This window comes from Trachurus japonicus, chromosome 6 (assembly GCF_045865225.1).
Source record: "Trachurus japonicus isolate A0001 chromosome 6, Traja_1.0".
Classification (NCBI taxonomy): Eukaryota; Metazoa; Chordata; class Actinopteri; order Carangiformes; family Carangidae; genus Trachurus; species Trachurus japonicus.
In genome coordinates this window covers 25,539,209-25,559,886 of record NC_140912.1, presented here as the reverse complement: position 1 = coordinate 25,559,886, position 20,678 = coordinate 25,539,209, and the positions used below count along the sequence as shown (strand labels likewise).

Here is a 20,678-nt window from a genome sequence, read left to right as displayed (position 1 = left end):
TGTTAATGTTTACTCCATCACAGCAGTGGTCCATACTTCTACTCCTTTAAAGAGCTTCACAAAATGTGTTTGCAATCGTCCCTACGGTTGAACAGATTTGAAACAAAACTTACTACAATACTTAAGCGGTCCCATATTTTACACTTTTGCTGCGTTTAATTTGAAGTTTTGAAATCCATAAGGAGACAGGTTTTGCAGCTCCTCTCTCAGATTCTGATGAGTGATGAGTAGATGTTAAAGAGTTTTAGAGACTCAGAGAAACCAAATCTTATCTTTAAAGGTTGGATGGTGGGGGTCCAGGTGGGCCATTTTGGCAGCATGGCTGATGGATGTGACATCACAAAGTTACAAAAGTTCTGAGGGCTCACTGTAAGCTCAGTATCTGACGACAGGCTGTGTTCATTTCTCTGTGAACTGGGGGGCTTTGATACTTTCACAGTGTGAATATCAAACTTAGAGCTGCAAAAAAAAGACATGGAAATCACACTTGATACAATACAGTATGGGACCTTTAAAATCAGGTCCAACAATCCCAGAAAGGGATTTCATTTTGGCCTGCCTCTCCTTAGCAATGGTTTGCTTCCCTTGCACAATGATCTGTAACTAATCAGAATGACTCCCTTTATTGCTACCATGCAGCCTCAGAGAGGGCGTTAAAATGATCAACTGTCCATACGGAAAATTGTTCTGTACAGAGACGCGTGCACGACATACGTGTGTGAACTTGGACACGAGCGCTCCAAAGTCATGTCCTCTGCTGATACCCTCCTGATATTGCTTAAGGTGGTATTAACGAGGGGGGAAGTTGTTCTTGCTGCGTATTTGGCAGCCCAAAAAAAACTGCCTCATTGTAACTTTACAGCCTGAATGACTGTCGTCTATCATGTAACATCTATTCTATCATAGAACATTACTTTATGACATGCACTATTGCTTTTGAAACCCAATAGCTGCACAGGCCCAACAGATGCTCCCCTAACAGAGCCTGCAAATAAATTGTGGCTGACTTATCTCCCACCCTACCCCCCACTGCCATCACATTGCAATGCGATACATCTCGCCATTTGGCCATTAAGCCCGCTAAGGTATGGAAAGGAGGTGATTCATATTGTGATTGCAGCAGTGCCCTCCACGACTCTGTCGGAAGGGTAAAGCTGGGACCGGAGAGGGGGCAGCCAGAGAAGGCCCCAGAGCTGCGAACATTGCCCCCCCACAAGCCCTGCGGAGCTGACTGCTGCCTGCTTTCCTGCCTGCCTGCCTGCCTGCCTGCCTGCGGCCGTGGCTAAATTTAATCCCTCCTCCACAAGCATCCCGGCACATCACGTTGGGATTCTATTACTCTCCTGCGTCCCAGCATACAGAGAGTCATGTGAACGCCGGCCACAAGCCTCCACGGCTGGCAGTGCCCTTCCTGCCCCTGCATTCAGCATTCAGTCCAGTTAATGCCATTCGTCTCTACCCAGCTGCCCAATCGCTCTCTCGCACTTTCTCTTGTCTCTTCATCTATATACCCTTCCTGGCTCGTTCTCGCCCCATGTATGGCTGTGCCCCCTGTCCCCCTGCCCCCGCTCTCCTTCCCTCTCAACCTCGTTCCCCCTCCAATTACAGCTCCTCTCATCCTGAGAGAGCAGGGGTGAGCGGTGGACGAGCTTAGATCGGAGACTGATGGTGGGTAACGGAGAAGGTGGAATGAACCCCAGCCAAATAGGGATCAATAAGGAGACTGGGCTTGAAGGATGGCTCCTGTTATGGGCAAGAGAGGTGGAGGAGGATTGGGGTGAGGAAATGCCACTGCAACCACATCAGGTCAAATCACATGTTTGATATCCCAGTACGTCTCCTCCATCGCTGGAGTGCTGTCAGCAGCGTGACACGAGGCTAGAATATACACTTCAGTGATGCTTCAGAGGCATGAGGATAAAGTGCAACGCTCTGCTGAAAAAACACTAACCAAGTGGCAGGCTGACATCACAGGGCTGATCCAGCACGTAGATCATCAGCTCGCACTTGGCCATGTATGAGAGTGTTAGTCGTTGAGCCTGAAATAGACTGACATGCGTCAATGAGGGCAATGGAGTCATTAGCTATTCCCTCTGAACAGCCAACTCACTCTGACTGAGCAATACACGCGGGTAAGCGCAGATTTCTGAAGCCAGCTTATGCAAATTGCATAAACAGGTTGAACACATCCCAGGTTGAAATGCAAAGGAAGGGGACCGATAAGGAAACGGAGCAAGAGAGGAGAGAGAGAGAGAGAGAGAAAGCGATTTTGCTTGAAGCAGAAAACAACCAAAGCTTTGCACCATGCAGTCATTCTGCAGACATGACCATAAAGCATGCTGCAAACTCCCCCTCCTACTACCCATCCAGAGAGTACATGACATCTTCCCTCCCTCGTGTGCGCTCGTCAGGGTCACACTGACCTCTAGTGGCGTCACCGGGAACACAGAGCTGGTGACAGCAGCGGGCCATGAATGAGAGATAATTTGTTCTTGAAGTAATTTCATCAGAAAATTGATTTTAAGTCAGTGACACTGGTGTAGTGCCTCTCAGGTGATGTGGATAAATGGCCGCAGGGAACGGCTTGTTTCAACACCATGTGGACTGCAGTCTCAGCCTCCCTGCCTTCCAATTATCCACTGGTGAACAATACCTCTTTCTCTTTCTCTCTCCCTCCCTCGCTCTCTCCACGCCTCCCGATCTCCCAATCTCTCTCCCTCCCCCGTTCCATCTCTCTCCTTAGATACCTTTAGAAATTTTCGATTTGAACACTATTGATTTTGTGGGTTACAACACCTACCACGAACACCCCTGACAGGACTTTCGAGCCACTCTATTCAGTGGGGAGGATCAAAGTGTAACATCTCCTTAGTGTTGCTTTAATGAAGTTAGAGGTTTGGTGCTGAGTGCATTAGGAGTTATTTTTAAACAACAACTTCAGAGCCTTGAGAGTGGATCGCATCCAAAAATCTAATCTCCTCAGAGACTCTGCTGATGAACAAAAACAATCCTTGCTTAACCCGTTTAATCCCACCGGCAACAATTGTTGCCAGTCATTTCTTCTAACTTCTGGAAGCTCTAAAACTGCTGTTTTAGCTTTGGGCATTTAATGCAAGTTTTAAAATGAAATAATATGCTGTCTACTCTAAATTGTATCAATTTCATGTAAATAGTGCGAAAGGTCACATGACCAGGCCTCTTTACTTCCTGCTTACACCTCTTGGGGGAGATGTCTGCCTCAAACGTGTACATGAGGAAGTAAATAAAATACTTTAATTAACAGATATAACTGACATTTTTTGTACATATATTATTTAAAGGGTCTACTACTGATATGTAATGAGAATTGTATGCCTGCATGCATATTTTGATCATAAGGAGAGTAGATGTAAGCACGGCAACAATTGTTGCCGCTAGCATAACACATAGTCACATAGCATTATACTAGATGTCAAAGGTTTTAGCTGTTTATTCTATTGATCTTGTGTTTTTTTCTACACAGCTTAAAAATATCAGAGGTCTTGGATCTTCTAGACCTAAAAAGACCTGTGCTGTGTGTGTGTGTGTTGTGACATGGTTACCAGCCACATCCAATATACCAGATTTTGTGACGGTCCAACTGCAGTAGGCTATACAAACTAAACCCAGACCCTGTTGATTTGTTCTGCTGATGTATCCTTCTCTGAGGGAGCTCACTGTTGAGATGTCAAATGTCTATTCAATGCAAACCAAAGGAAGGCACTTGATTGGAGCATGGATGAGTTGCTGACTTTTCATGGGATTCTGCTCACATATGGATTTTATTATTATTATTACTATTAGTAGTAGTAGTGGTAATAATAGTATTATGGCAAGTATGGCAGCAGTCAGTTTATCAGGGGCAAACCAATCTGGTTTGAGTACAAGTTGTGGAGCCTTGTTTCACCCACAGTGTGCATGTTTTACATGGAGCCCTATTGTGGAGTCCACACACATCCGCCTAAAAGTAGCCTATAGGACAGGGTCCAGGTGTAGTCCTTGGTCAAGGTAAACAAGCAGAAGTTCCTCTAGGATGCACATTTGTACATGCCTTGTTAAAATATGTTTCACATGTTAGTGTCAGTTTTAATTTTTTATATGTGTAAATAGGTCAAATTATAGAATTTGTGAAAATTTAGACTATGCAGTTTCCCACCGGCAACAATTGTTGCCGAGTATAAAACCTAAATTTTCACTAACAAAACCAACATGAAATGAAAAAAAACATACATATTATGTGTTAGGGAGGTCCAAGGAGTGAAATGTATGCACTTATTTTGCAGGGAAAAATTTGGGATTAAACGGGTTAACTCTACAAATAGCTTTATGGTTTCCTAGTTATGCCCAATGCAGTGCAAATGGCCAGGAGGCACATGGCTGGATGAGGTGATCATGTAAATGAGGCACATTTTAATAAAATCAGTGCCACATACTGTAAATAGTAGAGCAGTAGTTAAACTTGGAAAAGTCCAATCATGCTATGTTGCTCAGGATGCACTAGATGGCACCAACTGCAAGGAAACACAATCAATGCTCTTGTTCCTTCCACATCAAATGTGGTTGAATATTCGAAGTCTAATCATCAGTTACATCACATCTACTCTCAGACATCCACCTTAAGAGACACACACATGCACAGACACACACACACACACATGTATAGGCCGTCATGGTGTTGTGGTTGATCAGCCAGCTCCTCTGTGCTCAGCTTGCAGCCACCAGAAAATGCAGACGTAATTACATTAGCATGGGAGTGCTGATGGCAAAGTTACTGTATTATTGTCTGATGATTCGGAGGCTGCATGATAATGAATATCTCTGATTAGAGGGAGACGCCTCCTCCTCAGGATCCATATGTTCTTTAAGTAAGACTGTTATATGGTCATTTCCAAGAAAATTAAGGTCAAATTTGATTAGAAGGTTTCTGTTGTTGCTCTCCTGTGCCAGTTTCAGTTTTAAGCTCATGTCTCTGGTATAAACCGGTGAGGAGATTAGGATTCAACACTGACTGCTTCAGCAACAATATACAGCTCTTCTACATTATGTTAAAGGCTGCACTAGTTACAGCGTGCCTTAAAAATGAATGGGTTTAATCACAAGCTGAGACACTCACAGCACTAGACAGCAGAGCCATTAGGTCATGGTTAGCAACGCTCACAATATTAGCATTTACATGCAGTGTGCAGGAGGCCCGGCGACACAGTCAGCATGAATATTAATCCTCACTCTCTACCGCGGTGAGAGAGAGGCACAGCAAGAGAGAGAGAGAAGGAGAGAAATACTCATAGGTATTGTTAAGAGCTCTCCACAAGCCACTAAAACGTCACTCATCAGTGACTCTGGGGCTTTCGTATGCTGTTCAGGTCCTCGCAGGGGACTGAGCCTAAATGTTGAACAACCACAGCTGGCACAAAAGCTGTGAGGGGGATAGTCTCAACTCTCAAGAGGCCGAGTTCGGAAGAGGCAGCACTAAAGTTTTTATCACTGGCCACGATAAACTTAACTAGACTGTGTGTTTAATTTGAATGCATCCACTTTATCATTCATATTATATTTTTATATGTTTTATCGCTGCTCCCATTAGTCTTCCCTGAAATGCTTTTTTCGAAAACGCATAAATGCAAACGCTCTTTTTACATTTGGAGTCTGATCTGCAGAGGACACTTCAAGAGCAAACTCTCTCTGTTGCAGAATAAGTTTGAAGATAATCAGTCACTTGATAATAAAAAAAAAGAAATTAGATTAAAGAAAAGAAATTAGCCTGAGCAGAGGGGAGAATTAATACCTGCTCATCTGTGTCCATTCTGAGAGCTCATTAGCTTCAAGATATGATATTATATCTTATACATTAAACCATCAGCTGGAGTTGCTGTCAGAGAGCCGCTGTTGCTGTTTTTACACAAGTTCTTCATTTGATCCATTTTCATGTTCATAACAAAAAACATAATCCACGAAAAACAAGAAGGAATGTGGGATGGCTTGTCATAACGTCAACAAAGTTTGATATGTACTTCATGCTCTACATAATCTTGGCAGAAATATTTCAGGCAATTCACTTTCAATAAATATGCAAAGACAAATAAAAATGTAAAAGTTCAGTTTCAGCAGAGTATAGATACATCCTCCAGTTCAAGGTCAACCTGCTCAACCTGTCTGCGCCGCTACAGGCTAAAAATATACTTGTCAGTTGGTCAACTTAGATAATTACCTTTGACAAGCAAATTAAAATCACTGCAACAAACAGCCCTGACAATGATTCATGTCAGATCCAAACTCGCACCCCCTCAATTCCACAGTCTATCCAAAGATCAAACTGAAACGTTAGCTCACAAACAGGCTTTGCACCATAGAGACGTATCTTTGTCAGCAGTCAACAGCATCGCTTGTTGTCTGATTAAAGGCCAGGATCCTCTCTGAACCCACCTGACCCCGCCAGAGCAAAGAGTTGTTGTGTTGTGGGTCTGCTAACACAACCATCAAACACGGAGACTGCGGGAGCCGTGCTGTGAGGTGCAGTGAACCACAGCCTTGATGTTTTTTTACAGGGGGAGCATAACTGGGGCTGTGAAATACGGTGCCCTTTTTCCTCTCCTTCAACCTCCTCTCCCACACACCTCCCTCTCCACATTCAGGGTTTACTGCGTACTGAATGGTGATGCCGGAAAGCCCTCAACACTCATCATTTCAGCTCAACCTGTTAACCCATTGAAGCTGGGAGCCAGAGGGAATCCTTCACATCCTGAGAAGACCCAACTCAGTTTGTGTTAGGATTTTTTTTTTAAATAAAATAAATAATAATAATAATCAAAAAAGTGCTACTAATTAAAATGACCAAAGGGCAGGGCAGTATTTTGAACTTTCACATCACTTTGGAAGCCTTTCAAGGACATTTAAAGGGATAGTTCACCCAAAATTCAAATTTCACTAATTTTCTACTCACCCTCATGTCAACTAAGGGTTAGGAGAAGTTTCAGAGTCATCCGTGCCTTCTCTGAGTTACAGCGGGGCTCCGTGCAGCACTGCATGTCCATATGAAGGTTGCGAATGGGCCTCACTTTTCTTAGTCCAAAAAGACACACCAAAAAACATCCAAATACCTCCATACTGCTCACCTGTGTCAGTGCAAATCTTGCGCGATTTGCACTGACACCGGCGGAGCAGTGAACTGAGACACTGGGAGCTTCCGCTACAAACAAGATTAAAATATAGACTTATTTAATTTTTTTCGGGACAATTTCTCATGTTGGGGCTTCAATACAAGAGGGACATTACAGACGAGCACTATGGAGGTATTTGGATGTTTTTTGGTGTGTCTTTTTGGACGAAGAAAAGTGAGTCCCGTTCGCTACCGTCATATGGCAATGCAGTGCTGCGCGGAGCCCCGCTGTAACTCAGAGAAGCCACGGAGGACTCTGAAACTTCTCCCAGCCCTTAGTCGACATGAGGGTGAGTAGATAATGAGTGAAATTTGAATTTTGGGTGAACTATCCCTTTAACCTTCCCTATGCGCCAATTAGTGCAGAGAGTGGGCAGTAACGTTCATATTAAAACAGGACACTGTGGGAAACTTCTCCCAACCCTTATGAGGGTGGGTAGAAAATGAGTGAAATTTGAATTTTGGGTGAACTATCCCTTTAACACATTGCACGTTAGCTCTTTATGCAGTACTGTCTCACTTAGCAACAATTTGCTGTGTTTAAGAGCCGGATTTTCAACCTCTGCTACCATGTTGTGCCAAAGAACAGATAAACAACTGAAGCTGACGAGTTGCAGATGCACCAGAAGAGTCGGGTGGATGCTGAGCAGGAGCGATGATGATACTGTGGAGCAGAATATGAAGATGTCCAGCTGAACCTGGCGAGCTGACCATGAGCGCTGTATCAGGTATCATTCACAAATCAATTCAATCAATCAGTTATTTCATTGCTGAAACGTACTTCAACTTACTTTGTGATTCTCGTTTAACCAGAGCTGTCAATACGAGCAGCATCTGTGCAGCATCTGTGTTGGAAGCCTGACTTACAAAATGGCACAAAAAAAACCCTGAGTTGCTACCACTTGTGTAAACAAGTAAGTGAATTGCATCACTGAAGAAGTTCACCAAGTATAATTTCAGTTAGGCTCTTCAGTGGTAGAACAAATTGAAAGAAACAATGAAGAAAGAATTTCCCCTCATTACAACATAGAGAAAGTGAAGTAATTTAAACAGCAGTGTGATGGACCTCAGCTTGAATGTAAAAAAATAAATGAATAAAAAAAATCCAAACTCTTGTCCTTATTGGACCCTGTGCAAGGAGAAAACAGTGAGCAGAATTTTAAAAGCAAAGTGAATAAGCATGACAAAAATAGAAAAAAGGAAAAAGCTTCTCTCGAAGCAGAGTAACTAGCCTGCCTCACAGGGATTTATAGTGACAACCTGAGGCTATTAATTTCCTCCTTTTCCCTGCAGAAAAAAGCCTGTTCAGACCAACCAGTCTCTGTGGACCATGGATCACTTTCTTTCTTTATTATCTTTTCTTTCTTTATTAATTCTCCAGAATTAAGGGTTTTATGTCCCAAACTGATCAGGAGAAGCTGATTCATGCTTTTATCTCCAGTAGACTTGACTACTGTAACGGTCTTCTGACTGGTCTCCCCCAAAAAAGTATCAAACAGCTGCAGCTCATTCAGAACGCTGCAGCTCGAGTTTTAACCAGAACAAAGAGATCAGATCACATCACCCCGGTTCTTAAGACCTTACATTGGCTCCCAGTCAGCTACAGAATAGATTTTAAAGTTCTGCTCCTGGTTTACAAATCACTGAATGGTTTGGGTCCAGAATACATGAAAGACATGTTAGTAGAGTATAAACCCAGTCGAGCTCTGAGATCTACTGACTCAGGTCAGATAGTGGAGCTCAGAGTTCAGACCAGACATGGTGAAGCAGCATTTAGCTGTTATGCTGCTCACAAGTGGAACAAACTACCAGCAGAACTGAGATCAGCCCCAACTGTCAGCACTTTTAAATCCAGGTTAAAAACATTTCTCTTTTCACATGCTTATAGCTGAGAACTTTAAACTTATCTATTTTTTCTTTCTTTTACTTTTATTTGCTCTTGCTTTTAACTCTGTTTTTAGTGTTTTGTTTGTTTTTATTCTGTCTTATGCTTCTTTTTTTTAATGTTTTGTCTTTATGTAAAGCACATTGAGTTGCCTTGGTATGAAATGCGCTATATAAATAAAGATGCCTTGCCTTGCCTTGCCTTGCCTTATTAGTCTGAGCTAACTCCCAGCCCAGATGTTGCTGCCCTTCACTTAAAATAGAAAAAGGGGGCAACATCGGACAGTTGCAGCCGCCTATGAAGCTTTGCTCTAAGGTCTGGTTGGATGATACGTCTCCCTCAGAAACAGCTTAAACCTGCATCACAACGACTACAAGTAACACATTTGGACACTGGTGGTGGATGTCAGACTGCACTGCAGAGCCCACAGCGCCTGCCAGAGGTCGCTGCCACACTGCACCAGTCCAGTACCGTCGATGAATGAGTGAGTTGAGCCTCGGTATAATCAAAGTGTTTGACCTGAGCTCAGATCATTTAAAGGAACACAGAGCAAAGGATCCTTCAAGGCTTCGCTGCTGCTTTAGTGCTGCCAGGGTGCTTCAGTCCTGAACAGTGTGAGATGGAGTGAAAAGCAGTGCAGCCTGCTTTCAGACCCCCATGTGCTGGTGGTGCCTGCTTTACATGGATAGCCATGATCCAGAGTGATTCCTTATTCATGTTAGCACACCTCGTTCAGCCTCAGGATCGCAGCATGAAATGGCTCAGCAGCTTATGTCATTAACCTGCTTTAGCCTTTGCACAATATGCACTGGATAGGATAACCAAAATAAAAGCACCTGACCTGTTGTGTGATGTAATTATAACAGTAAGCAGAAGTGAATTAGTGAATTGAAATATATTGAGGTTACTCAGCCTATGTTTGTTACTGTTGATTTAGTATTTTTATAAGATTAGTATTTAAAAGGAACATAAATGATACTAGAGATACATGTCTATCAATGGCTACTGTTGATTCCTGGTCAGATGTGTTTTTGTTTTTAACCAAGGGCTGAAGCAGCTTAAGTTAAAGGCCAGGTCTCCTGTGGCTTTCCAGCTGTATTACTGATGTGTGCTTCCAAACATACTCAAGTATTTCTATCTCTCTCTCTCTCTGCAAACTCTATACAGCTCAAGAGTTGGCATGCACCGATCAAACAGAACTGGCCAGACATCTTAATATGAAGCAAGTGCACTGCATATGAAATGTATTCAGATGCGAGCAGCGGTCTGTTATTCAAAGTGCTGTCCTTCACGAGTGCCACACAGGCTATATGCTGCTATATTATCTCTGCACACTTCATCGCAATCACTTCACAAACTCTGACACACACATTAGCATGCTGAAATACTAGCCTAGACTTGTGTTACATTGGGAACAGCAGAATCATGTTTAGAAAGCAAATGCAACGCTTGAAAACTATAGAAACATGACTTTTTCACTGCTCGTCCAAAAAATACTCTAATATTTCGTTGGACCGCCTTTAGCTTTGATTGCGGCATGCATTTGCTGTGGCATCGTTTCAATAAGCTTCTGCAATGTCACAACATTTATTCCCATCCAGAGTTGCATTCATTTTTCAAAGATTCTCAATGGGGTTCAGGTCTGGACTCTGTGTTCACATTGGACCACGTTTCTTCCTTGAAGATGATGGTTCTCCACTCTCCTTTCAGTTTTTAATAATGCGTTGGACAGTTCTTAACCCAATTTTACTAGTCTCAGCTATCTCCTTAGATATTTTATTTGTTTGGTTCATGCCAATAATTTGACCCTTCTGAAACAGATTAACATCTTTTCCACGACCACAGGATGTGTTTTCTGACATGGTTGTTTAAAAAATGAGACTGCATCAGTTAGAGTTATGTAAATAAGTTGTTGTAATTATCGTAATTATCCAATGGGAGTCTCTTACCTATTAGCTTAGTTGAATCCAAGTGGACAGGCAGTGTATATACTTGATCTTTGAGTAAAAGAGCGTTGAGACTCTCTATTGGTTTTGCACACTTTTGACCTTATGACCACACACTGTAAAGAACTTCTGGCTGCCCTTATAGTCTGACATAATTTATGCCTATAACCAATTACTGGTGCAGGCTGTACCAGAGGTCATGCAGGTTATGTCACTGAAATTGAAATTCAAGGTGTATACGACTGAGTGTGAGTGTGTGTAAGTGTGTGTATGTGTGTATAAGGAGCTATTTCCTGCAGTCACCGACTCCAATGTTTGGAGGTAGACCGGCAGGAAGCACACCCATACCAGAGCAGCAAGTCAGCTCCGAACAAACCGTAATTTAGTCCCAAGAGCGTGTTTCCTGGATGTCTATTGTCTTTTCTATAGCAACACCCCGGAGCAAACTGGGAAAAACCCACCACTACACACACATACTGCAGAAGGGGGAACAGAGCAGTGTGTGATTTGTTCCTTAATACATCTTAATTTCCTGAACGTCCACACGACGTCATCCATTCTGGACTCTCGAAACGTTGTGTGGCCCCCCGAAGGAAATGGTTCACTTATAAGGAAAGCTTTCAGTAAACAAACAATTACTTGGAGTTTGGTAGGGTATACTATAAACTAAAAGGAAGGTTGGAACGTGGCGTGATTTCTCACCGGCTCAGATGTGGTCGGAAACGGAGGCAAAGGGGTGGGCAGGGGGCTCTCTCCAGCTCGCCTGTGACAACCTGTCAAACAAACAAGAGGAAGAAAAAACAGCGACTGAGAAGGAGATCGTCTGGTAATTATTTCTTAAAATCACAGACCCATAATGGAGCGCACGCAGCTAAAAAGCAGAGTGTTAAAAGGTAAATGTTTGCAGAAATGGCCGATGCTAAGTGACGGCTCTGTGCTGCCATGTCGGCTTGTGAACAACAGACCGGCGCAGCGGCGGTGAATTCTTTATAACATCAACACAAGCGTGAGTGGATTGCGGATTTTGTTTGAACGTTTTCACACTTCCATTCCCATGGAAAAACACACGTCTTTGAAACACAATGCTGTTACTCAGACGTGGAAAAGACATGTGACTGGTTCCCTTGTGAGGCTGGGTCATTACTAACTGACCGCACATTTAGCTCCTGGACAAATCTTTTGCCACTGGAGACGATGACAGTATGAAAGGAGCAGACAGGAAAATTATAGCCCACATCGTGGCACTTCCCCATTGATGCTATTTCGGACCACTATGGATCTGACTAACTGTCACAAGATCAAATAGCCCCCAAAACGCCTGATAATCACAGTTTCAGACATAGGCAGCTATTTTAAGCATGCTAACGTGAGTAAATCGCCATGTTTTATACATTAGGTGGCTCATAATGAGCATGTCAGGATGCTGTGTTCATCTTGAATCAGTGTCTACGTGGAAACTGCAGGTTGACGGCGCAGACGACACTGGACAGAGTGTCCCATGAGCTCATAGTCAACCACAGATTAAAGGGGGCGACCATCTCTGCCGTGACAGACTCTGCACCACACACCCACTCAGTCTGCTTTCCTGTGGAACTCCCATTCACGATGATGTAAAAAAACAAAAAACAGAGCCAGTGGCCTCTGAAGCTGCCGAGCAGGTCTACAACCTTACCAGCTTTGTCGTACTCACTCAATTTCTGGTCAGGGAGGCGTGCCGCTACAAAGCCAGAGCAGATTCTCCACTTAATATTTAACTGTCTAGTTCTGCTGTAAGAAGGACGATGGTGTGAAAAGAAGTAGTAGAGGACAAACATATAAAACAAAAAGGCAGGACAAAGAAGCAAAGGAGGGGTTGGGGTTTGCACAGGATGAAAAGAGGTGCAAAAAACAATGAAACAAGGAGCAAAATGCCTGCTGGACGTGACATTTATTTGCTCAGCCTTCGCTTTAGCCACATGCATAGTCAACAAGTCATTAGTTTTCATTTTCTGTTGTGGCTTCAAAACTATAAAGCTTGTGGCGTAGGAGTAATAAGGGCAGGAACTGACATTTCCCCTCTACGTTTCCAATCTTCCATTTGTGATGTTTTCTTTTCCTCAAAGAACAAAAGAGGGCATTACACTCCACTGCCTTTGTTTCTGGAGCCGGCACTAAGACCTCAGAGCACAACTTCTAATCTGGATTCTGTGAACTGGTTCATTAGAGGACGTGGGGCAAAAATTGATCTTAAAAAAAAGAAAAGAAAAAAACTCAATTACTTTCTCAAAGTAATGCTACAACACACCAGCACCACGATAATGTTTTTCTCTTTTAAAAAAGTCACCCATGGTTTGGTGAATCAATGCACAATCTCCGATAATATCTGACACTGGGGACCAATTGAGAATGAAAGAATCAAAGAGGAAAACACATTTCAGTGTCAAACATCTGAAGCAGCCACTTCAGATGACTAGAAAACCCTGCCCTGAGGCTGTGTACTGTAAATGTTCACTTGGTATCCTCACTGAACTGCGTGATGTGTTCGAGGACCGACCCTGATGGTTTATCTGCTGAGCTGCAGCGCAACAACACTGTCAGATCTGCCAGGAGATCAAAGCTTCACTTTCAGCAGCACCTTTTGCTAATTATTGCTGAAGATTTGACTCAACGGTCAAAACATGGTGATGCTTCCAATTTCATAAGACTAACAAGTCTCTGACGGTCGAACCCCCCCCCACCCCCCGGCGCTCTCAGCATAGACGGCTACAGCAGGTCTGCCGGTTATCCCCCTGAGGCTGGAGCTGCTAGTGATAAAGGCAAGAGCGTGAGAAGCTCCTTCAGTATATTCTTAGTGCTGCCTCTCCCTGTCTTGCTCTCCCTTGTCCAAACCCCAGGAGACCTCCTCCTTTTTTTAGGCCCTGCCCATCAATCTTTTATTTTTCAATTTCTCCACGACACACAAATCTGACAGCAAGATTTCACAACACCTGGGCTACATAAAGAACCGAGGAGAGTATAAAACTGAAACGCAGTGGGAGACATACAGAGTTCAAACAAAGGCTTGTAAATTGTTTGGTCAATTGACAGAAAAATAACTCTGTTTTAATGATCTATGAATCATTTAAGTCATCTCTCATCCAAAAACACAGAACTAAACTTATGACTCCAGCTACACCAGTGCGAGGTTTTGCTACCCAACCGATTTATCAACCTTTATTGATGAGTCTTTCTCAGACATCTCGGTATCGGCGCAATGAGAACACAGTTTTAGTGCCTTCAAACTTTTAAGGTGAACTGCAAACTGGTTGGGTTTAACTTTGAAAGGATGTCCTTGCATTGGCATGCATGTTCATTCAATTTCTGGTTATCTCATAGGTTTGTCCCCACACAACAGTGTAGGAAGAGAAAAGGAAGAGGCTGCAGGAAAGTGTGCAGGTCTTCAATATGGGCTTTTCAATATGGGAGTTTACTGCAGTACTGCACTAAGGCCATTTTGAGAAATTAAAGGTTTTTTTTTTACTGTTAAAGAGCAAGAGTGTTATGTTACCTCACACTTTTCAGTATTGTTGTCTAATAGTCTATAGATTTCACCTTTAATTTGTGAAAGTTCATGAGGTCTGACTGAACCTGATTTGTCACTTGCAGACCGAACATTTCCTGTACATTGATCCATCCACACAGTAAAAGACAGATACTGTAATGCAGTGGTATTTCCTTTTAACCACTATTCCCTCTACTCTACTTAGCTCAATACAATAAGTATGCAAATCTGTTGCAGGGCTTTCATTGTGTACTGTAATGTGGTCTTGACTTGTGGTCACTGCAGATACAGATTCACTGGGGGAGATGTTTGTCTACCTACCTGCTTGCCTGACTGCCCCCCCCCAAACATGCACACACACCCCCTCCTCTTCACTCCGCCCCATGCTCTGCTACCGTTCTGCAGCCTCTGCGTTTATATTCCTCTCTCATCTACCAAACAATCTGCCCCTCTGCCTGCTTGAATCACCGTGAGCCCACCGGCCTGCCGCCTGCACATCTGAGGTTACTGAGAGTGAAATTTTACCCTGAGAAAAGTGCTGCAGTGCGGCCACAGCCTGAGCCAGACAGACAGACAGACAGCCCTCCAGCCTCAGGAAGAGTCCAAACAGGAAGACTGAATCAGGGGAGATAAAACTCTATTTATACTCCCTGAGACAGGCATCCTGATCAGACTGCCACACGATGTATGACAGGTACGCGGTTTGGGGGAGACATGATGTCATGCACAGCAGCCACAGGTGTAACATTTGAAACGATTACAGTGCAATCACAACACAGCTTCATTTTTCTTCTGAGCTTTCACTCTCAGCAGTTATCGGTTGCACAGTGTGCGTCGCTGCAAGACGGCCGAGCTACAGTACACAGGAAGCACAAAACATTGATTTACATTCAAGCTGCAGTTAACAGCTTTTTCCAAGTAGCCAGCCGTTCCATTTTAATGACACACAGTCAACGCCAGGAGAGGGGGATCGAGGAGGTGGGGTGGGTGGGGTTGCTTGGACACACACACACACACACACGGCTTGGGATGCACACCAACACAAATGTGGCAGTGATCAATCACCGAGAGAATCTGGCAGCTATAAGTACTCACACGAGCGGCATACAACTAAGATCAATTACCGAGAATTTGCTTTCCATAAATAATTGATCGCGATGTCGAGAGTGCAACCAGAGAAACACAATTACTAACTTTAGAAACTGCACTTGCATTGCAGTAGTCTACATATGGCCTTTTGGATCACATGCCGCTGCGGTTTTACTTACACACTGAGCTTGTCTAATACAGCCATGTGTGTGTGTGTGTGTGTGTGTGTGTGTGTGTGTGTGTGTGTGTGTGTGTGAGGAGGTCAAGGAGGAAAAGAAAAGAAAAGAAAAAAAAAACACAAGATGGGGTCACAGCAGGTCAGGTGGTTTAACAGGAAATACCTAATTGATGCCTGAGGCCATTCGTGGCCTCTGTAAGAAAGAAACAGGGCCGACAGCCCCGAAGGCAGGCTGGCATTCAAGTGACCTGATTGGTCCATCTGAACTTCTCAATGTAAAAACCTTCTGCCCCATCACAGCTTTTCATTGGCTTTCATCTGTGACCCATCAGGGCCTGACCTGACCCAAAAGTATACAGCGACTTTAATATGTCTGCAATCTCAGGGTCATGACCCATTTCAACTTATCTAACCTTTACAGCAGGCGTGATGGCGTGACCAAAATAAAATAAGAGTCACATCCACAAAACGTACAGTTTTCCACAACGTTAAACAGAGTTGTGTGACCTGAGTAAGAAAGAATTATGAAGTGAAATATGAGTTTTGCCAGAAAAGTAATCAAAGCTTAACAGGTCATTACACTCCTACCACACACACACACACAAAATGTCACACAGCTGTTACTGATCACACACCTTACCACCCAGGAGATGCTTTGTCCTTGGACGCCCTGCTCTAGGTGTGTTTTGGTGCCTCTGCTGGATTCAGTTTTCACACAACCTTGACACATTGTACATTGTTTGGAAGCTTGACGTCTCCTGATCCTATCTGTGCAAAACTCCTCATGATTTCCCATAACACTGCAGCTGCTGACAAAGCACTGGTTCAAACCTTGTATTGGCTTCAGTGACTTCACTTTAAAATTTTAAGAGCTAACTTTTCAAAAGAGCCAAGGGTTTCAACTGAAATCAAAACAGTTGAAGAACAATAACTTTTTTATTTTAGGTACTTTTATTTTTGGGCATGTGCTCAAAAATGGGGAAGTCTATAAAAAGGTTTTAAGCACTTAGAGCACTGGCTTCTTTTGACATCAATAACATACCGTCATTTTCTGGGCTGTTTTTAGAGGTTTGAGTGAAAAGGGGAGACTGAATGACAAGAATATTTGGTGCCTGTCTATATAATAGGAATATGTTTAAAAGGAAAAATAGCTTTGATCTGAAATTGGCATAAAAAAGGTTTTTAAAACCAGACCAGCTGACATTGTATAGGATGAAAATTAAAGGGTTTATTAGCAAATGATCATCTGTTATATCATAAGAAAATAAATTGTGACAGAAAGCATTACAACATTACAAAACTGTGAATCTTGTCAAGTGACTGTTGTTGCATCACTCTGTCTGAGCTTGTAGCATCTTTGATATTATGGGCACTTTATTAGCTTGTGGTGCATTAATGTTAATGGGAAAAATTTGGTGACTCAACAACCTCATGACTCAACAATGTGGAAGGCTTCCTTCAGATTTGATTGAAACAATCACAAGCAAGTGATTAAAGGGTTTATAACGATTATAATGAACAGCTTTTCATATTTTCAAGTCCATTTAATGGAAATCTGCTGTAGCCGACGCATGTTACAATGTATGACTTCAGTATTATGCTCACTTGTATAACGCTCAATATATTTTATTTCACAAAATGTACAAAAAGTAAACTACATTGAAAAACACTGTTGGTGTGCCTATTATTTTTCATAATGAAAAGTATTTACCGTATAAAACTTAAATAACTACATCTGAAGAAGATATTAGTCCTAATGAGAAGAACATGTTTGGATAGAATGATACGGCAAATAAAAAACACAAATCCAAACAGAAAAAAAAACTTAATACTTCGTTCTATTAAGACATTATCCAGGCTAGAGACTGACTCGTATTCAGTATAGTATGTCAGATAACAATGGCTCACCACAGATATACAGTAATGTAAATGGGAATATGGCCAATGTGACAAACAAAAGAAGTACACTGTTTATTGAGCAAAAAGTGTGAAAATTCAAATTGATCACATTGACTGGAACTAATGACACCCCATGCAGTGTTCAATATCTTGACTTGACGTGCGATGAACACACACAGAATAACACATGAACCCTATGAACGCACTGAGAATCGCATTACATGCATAGGCAGTAGGCAGCAACATATGCACACCATGATCAGAACTTCTATTGATGTTGCAGGACATTAACATCTCCAGAGTCAGGGGGAGCGCCAAGGCTCGAGTCAAGTGCTCCTCTGGGAATTATTACAGCACACTGATTTCCCTGGAGGGACAGGCACAGTTGCTGAAAAGTTCTCATTAATAAGCCTGTATGTCAGCATTAGGCCACAGCCGCAGCGTTCAGTCGGGGCTGTGACGATAACATCAGCCTGACTCTACCACAAACCCAATCATCAAATTAAACCTCTTAAGTGGCATAAACTGACGGGGGGGGGGGGTGATTGTGCAAAACCTGGCAGGCCTGTATCTTCCACCACGACACCAATTACGTCTTTTGATTGTTTTACGACAGTTATTATGCCTGGATTGTGAAATAGAGACTAGTGAAAACATCTGTAAACATCTCTTCTGAGAACGATGCTCCCACTGTTCATTCCTCATGAGAAACATTTCTACAGTTGAACCACACGAACGGCTTCACCAAAGCTTGACTCGCCTCCTCCGAACGTTAGAGCAAACAATTGTTTGTATGAACCTTTTGCTTGGGAAAGATCAGCGTGTACTGGACGTAATTACCAAGCAAACTCTATACGAGACGTGCAGAGAAGTATTAAGAGGAGACTCTCATGTGTGACAAGTGAGCTGTACTGTAATAGAAGCATAAATGCTGCACACACCGCTGCAATTGCTATCTCTTCGCAGACTTCATGATCATAATGGAAATCAAACACCTCTGATATACAATTAGAAGAGCCTGCCTGCCACAGAGCCAATTTCATGCTTACAGGCAATCTCCTAAATCTCAAACACCAGGAGAGCAGCAGTCAGTGTGGGCTCTTGAGAATGTTACATCAGGCTGTTTACAATTACGATTTTTGTGGGAAGAAACCCTGAGTAACAAAATACAAGAAAGATGTTGAAGTTACAACATAATGCTATTCCACGTCTTCACTGCATTTAAGAGCCAGACAGCAGCGGTTTCGTCCCACATGGGCTGTATACTGTCACAGGTTGGACCAGCAGCACTGAGTCAGTGTGGTCAGTCAGAGTCAGCATCTAAAAGAAGAACAATACTCTTAGAAATGCATCAATGAAAAAGTCTTAGCCAGAACTTTCACACAGTTCAGGCAGAAACCAGTACCACCCAGTGTGGCCTGCGTGGCATTTCTGCTCTCTGCCTACAAAAGAGGAAAACACAGACCTTAGAAGGAATCTCACCTTTACTTCATCAAGGGTCCTTATTGCCTCAATGAGCGCTTTCACACAGTGAGTGCACTGGTGTCCCATTTGTAGCCCTACAGTCGTCAACCTGACAACAGTTCTCTTGAGTGAGCTCGGTGTTTTAACCAGTCTATTCAGCATGCATGCTCAGTCCATCAGATTTGCATGTTAAACGGGACCTCTCAAAATATGTGAATGCATGTGTCAACCAAACTCAGAGCCGGGGCAGAGAGGTCCACTGTTACCGCCCTCCAGTGGTGTTTGCAGAGAAGGCAAAAAAGTGAGAAGGAGGGAAGAGGTTGACGGGTCAAACGGACTGCGTCACTTCAACAAATGCCAGGCGGTTTTGTGGGCCAGAACGGCAGGAACAAGAACCTCCTGTGTGCGCGACACACCTGCCAGCTACACCAGCGCCTGAAAGGCATGAGTAACTCCATCTTTCTCATACCACGCAAAGGATGTCTTCTTGGATCTCTACTGTATGTCCAAAACCCAAATCACATGTTTAACACTGAACCACTCGTTTTTGGGGGGAGATAAAAAAAAAAAAAAAAAGTAAAGTGAAATGTGAAATAACTGCTACTTTTACACCAAAGTTTGGGAACTTTATTATGATGAAATACATGCTCCTCTAGAGACAAAATTTCACGATTTCCCATCTTATTTGGTATCTTCAGCTGGCAAAAAATGGGGGGCATGTGTTTGCTAACCTACAAAACTGAATACACTAAAAAATATATATAGTTCGATAATAATCAATGATTAATATCAAATGAGAGGAATCTCTTGATAGGAAAGTTGGCCTGCATGTCATGATAATGTTCAAGGGAGTTTGTAGACAGCCATTCAAATCAAAATGTCTGTCAGTGCAAGTTATTTCTGTGAGTTAGCTAAACTATGAAAAGGGGAAAAAACACATCTTCTGCTTCAAACTAGTAGTCATCTGTTAGCATGACTCAGGCTAGCTAGCTCATTTGAGACAGAGCCATAAGTGTGAAATTTCATTGTTAAAGCTTAACCTACATACGTCACATAATGACTTTGAGATTAACCGCCGCATGAGCACCAGGTATAAGCAGCTTCTCTTGTGTTAGACTGGAAACTTAGCTAGCATGACGTACAATATATTGTATATAAGTTACAGCTTGGAATAGTTGCTTATGGCTCAAATAACCTATTGTTTTACCTATTCTACAAACATGGCATAAGTAAAATTATCACTTTTCAAATCACAACCCAAAAGCTGGAATCACCAACATTAGATCTTAAATGATCCGTCCCTTCGGTATCTATTGTTATAAGTGAGCTATATTCTGTCCATTGACATTATGTTAGACACGTGTTGCGAGTGCTCCTCTTCTCAAACAGAGACAATTACCCGACCACCGTTTACAGCCAACAACGTCAAAGCTCATTGAATTGCAGTAGTATGCCTTACAATGGTCCTATGTTATTGAGAACGGGAGGCGTTTTGTTTGCCAAGTCATACATTCCTCACCATT

At 42.8% G+C, this 20,678-nt stretch overlaps 1 protein-coding gene across 1 annotated transcript in view; it reads right to left on the bottom strand.

The window, feature by feature from the left end:
- The window catches only part of tspan9a (tetraspanin 9a), a 153,418-nt gene extending 141,693 nt beyond the window's left edge, over window positions 1–11,725 (bottom strand). The window contains exon 1 of the mRNA XM_085780015.1: window positions 11,708–11,725. The gene's annotated coding sequence lies outside the window, so the exon portion shown is untranslated. The remainder of the gene's footprint in view (window positions 1–11,707) is intronic.
- Between the last annotated feature and the right edge of the window lie 8,953 nt (window positions 11,726–20,678).